Consider the following 4,012-nt stretch of genomic DNA (forward strand, 5'->3'; position numbering starts at 1 on the left):
TTTTTAGTTTTTAGAGGAACCTGCATACTGTTCCCCATAGCAGTTTCACCAATTTTACATCCCAACAAGAGTGTAGGAGGATTCCCTTTTCTCCACACCCTCTCCAACAATCCGTGGCAATTTCCTATAGGATGGTATAAAGTTTATTGTTGGAAATATGGTATAACTTAGATTTTAAATCTCTGACTGAAATCCTTTGTGAAAAAATGCAGTTAGTAAAAGAAAATAATCAAAGAAATCAACATATTTCTGATCTCTGGTCATACTTTTTTTCAGGGCCTGAGATGACGCCCTTACCTGAGCAGCCTATGGCTGAACCACCACATGAAGTGGAAGAAGAAAATAAGGAGTATACTCCTGCTAATGAGAAAACTGGCAATTTTTATACAGCTAAGGAAAAATGTAAGCTTTTCAAGTTAATAGCAATACATATACAACAGCTGATTAGACTGGTTTGATTTAGTTTTGATTAGACTGGTTTGATTTATTTTAAATCTAAAACTCCTATTATCATTTTATTTCCTACTTAAATTTAACTTACTTTGTAGACGTTTTAACGTATGAGATGAAATCCATATTTCCTACAACATTTTCCATGCAGTGTTATGAAGTTTCATAAGATTCTCTTGGTAATTACTAACATAGGGTTTATCATTAGTAGTATGGTTATTTATTCACATTAGTAACCATTGTCCTTATTTTATGGTGAGTTAAGCAAAATTTATTTGGAGGTGTGTGTCAGCTTTGTAGTGCTTCTTGAAACAAAGTACCACAAACTGGGGCTCAAAGCGAAAGAAATTTATTCTCTCAGTTGTCACAGAAACCAGAAATGCAAAATCAAAGTTTTGGCCATGCCAGCCTCTCTCCAAAGCCTCTAGGAGACTATCTTCCCTTGCATCTTCCAGCATCTGGTAGCCTCAGGAGTTCCTTGGCTTATAGCAGCAGAACTCCAACCGCTGCATCTGTCTTCACAAGTTCTTTCTGTGTTTCCATATCCAAGTTTCCCTCTTCTCAATAAGGACACCGTTTTGGATTAGGAGCCCACCTACTCGCATGTGACTTTGTCTTCACTAATTAAATGTTCAATGACTTAAGTTCCAAATTAGGTCACATTCTGAGGTACTGAAGGTTAAGACTTCAACATAGCTTTTTGGGGCAAACAAAATTCAACCCGTAACAAGATGACTTTGAGATGTTTGGAAGGTCCACTGAACTTCAGTTTATTCACCATTCATCGTATTGGCTTTCTTTCCATGTGCTTACAAGGTCCACCATTCTACAATGTGAAAAATTCATAAGAAACTCTTGTTAAAAATTAAATATAGGGTTTCCCTGGTGGCGCAGTGGTTGAGAGTCCGCCTGGCGATGCAGGGGACGTGGGTCCGTGCCCCGGTCCGGGAAGATAACACGTGCCGCGGAGCGGCTGGGCCAGTAAGGCATGGCCGCTGAGCCTGCGCATCCGCAGCCTGTGCTCCGCAACGGGAGAGGCCACAGCAGTGAGAGGCCCGCGTACCGCAAGAAAATAAAAAGAAAAGAATTACACTTAAGATAGCCCATGAACCAGAATTTGCAGGGCATTTGGATTGAATTTTGGTGTCCGATTAGTTTTTTAGGAGATACTTTGTGGTTATCCAGAAGAACATACGGTATTGTAAATGCTTTGAAAACCAAAAAGGTCTGTTCTCATCTTTCTATCAGGAATATTAATTGTTCTTTAAAATCCAGGAACCAAAAATTTACATTACCCATGAAAACATAGTTCTTAATTTTCAAAGAAATTCTGATAGTGGTTTATTAAAAAATTTAAAAAAGAACTCCTAAGAACTATTGTAGGACCAAAGATAAAGACATCAGACTGAGTCACAAAGCTTCTGGAAATTCATCCCCAGCATTTTTATCTCCATTGGGCAGTGCCATCCTAATGTCCCTGCTACTTACAGGACCTGCTGGGCAAGGAAAGGAAACTCTGAGACACAGTAGATCACTGGGTAAATCATGTCATTTTTCCAGTGATTTTTATATTGTTTATTTTTTTATGTGGGGTTTTTCACCCAGAGATTAGTGGTACGGATCCCACCGATGAAGGTGAGCATTTAAAACTTTCATCAAAATAGCAGACAAGAAACATGATCCATTATCCTATACAATTGGTCCGTAGCCGTCTTTTAAAACATTTTATTGAAGTGTAGTTGATTTACAATGCGGTGTTAATTTCTGCTGTACAGCAAAGTGACTCAGTTGTACACATATATATTCTTTTTGGAAAGAATGGAACATTCTTTTCCATTAAAATTCTTTTCCATTATGGTTTATCATAGGATCTTAAATATAGTTCCCTGTGCTATACAGTAGGACCTTGTTGTTTATCCATCCTATGTACACTAGTTTGCATCTGCTAATCCCAAACTCCCAATCCTTCCCTCTCCACACCCTTGCCAACCACAGTGTGTTCTCTATGTCTGTGAGTCTGTTTCTGTTTCGTAGATATGTTCATTTGTGGCGTATTTTAGATTGCACATGTAAGTAATATCATCTGGTACTTGTCTTTCTCTGTCTGACTTACTTCACTTAGTATGATAATCTCTAGGTCCATCCATGTTGCTGCAGATGACATTATTTCATGCTTTTTTATGGCTGAGTAATATTCTATTGTATATATAGACCACATCTTCTTTATCCATTCATATGTCAGTGGACATTTCGGTTGTTTACATGTCTTGGCTGTTGTAAATAGTGGTGCTGTGAACATAGGGATGCATTCATTTTTTGAATTGTAGTTTTGTCTTGGTTTATGCCCAGGAGTGGGATTGCTGGATCATATGGCAACTCTATTTTTAGTGTTTACAGGAACCTCCATACTTTTCTCCATAGCAGTTTCACCAATTTTACATTCTCACCAACAGCGTAGGAGGGTTCCCTTTTCTCCACACCCTCTCCAACAATCCGTGGCAATTTCCTATAGGATGATATAAAGTTTATTGTTGGAAATATGGTAAAAGTTAGATTTTAAATCTCTGCCTAAAATCCTTGTGAAAAAATGCAGTTAGAGAAAGAAAATAGTCAGAGAAATCGACATATGTCTGATCTCTGTTCATACTTTTTTTCAGGGCCCGAGAGGACGCCCTTACCTCGGCAGCCTGTGGCTGAACAACCACCTAAAGTGGAAGAAGAAAATAAGGAGTATACTCCTGCTAATCCGAAAATTGGCAATTATTATAAACATAGAAAACAATGTAAGCTTTTCACGTTAATAGCAATACATATACAAAAGCTGATTAGACGGGTTTGATTTAGTTTTGATTAGACTGGTTTGACTTGTTTTAACTCTAAAACTCCTATTATCATTTTATTTCCTATTTAAATTTTAACTTACTTTGTAGACGTTTCAGCGTATGAGATGAAATCCTTGTTTCCTACAACTTTTTTCATGAGGTGTTATGAAGTTTAATAAGATTCTCTTGGTAATTGCCTATAATTAACATAGGGTTTATCATTAGTAGTATGGTTATTTATTCACATTAGTAACAATTGACCTAATTTTATGGTGAGTTAACCAGACTTTATTTGGAGGTGTGTGTCAGCTTTGTAGGGCTTCTTCAAACAAAGTACCACAAACTGGGGCTCAAAGCGAAAGAAATTTATTCTCTCCATTGTCACAGAAACCAGAAATGCAAAATCAAAGTTTTGGCCATGCCAGCCTCTCTGCAAAGCCACTAGGAGACTATCTTCCCTTGCATCTTCCAGCATCTGGTAGCCCCAGGAGTTCCTTGGCTTATAGCAGCAGAACTCCAACCGCTGCATCTGTCTTCACAAGTTCTTTCTGTGTTTCCATATACAAATTTCCCTCATCTCAATAAGGACACCGCTTTGGATTAGGAGCCCACCTACTTGCATGTGACTTTGTCTTAACTAATTAAATGTTCAATGACTTAACTTCCAAATTAGGTCACATTCTGAGGTATTGAAGGTTAAGACGTCAACATAGCTTTTTGGGGCATACAAAATTCAACCC

The sequence above is a fragment of the Mesoplodon mirus genome, assembly GCF_964341445.2.
Source record: "Mesoplodon mirus genome assembly, chromosome: 1".
NCBI classification, from domain to species: Eukaryota; Metazoa; Chordata; class Mammalia; order Artiodactyla; family Ziphiidae; genus Mesoplodon; species Mesoplodon mirus.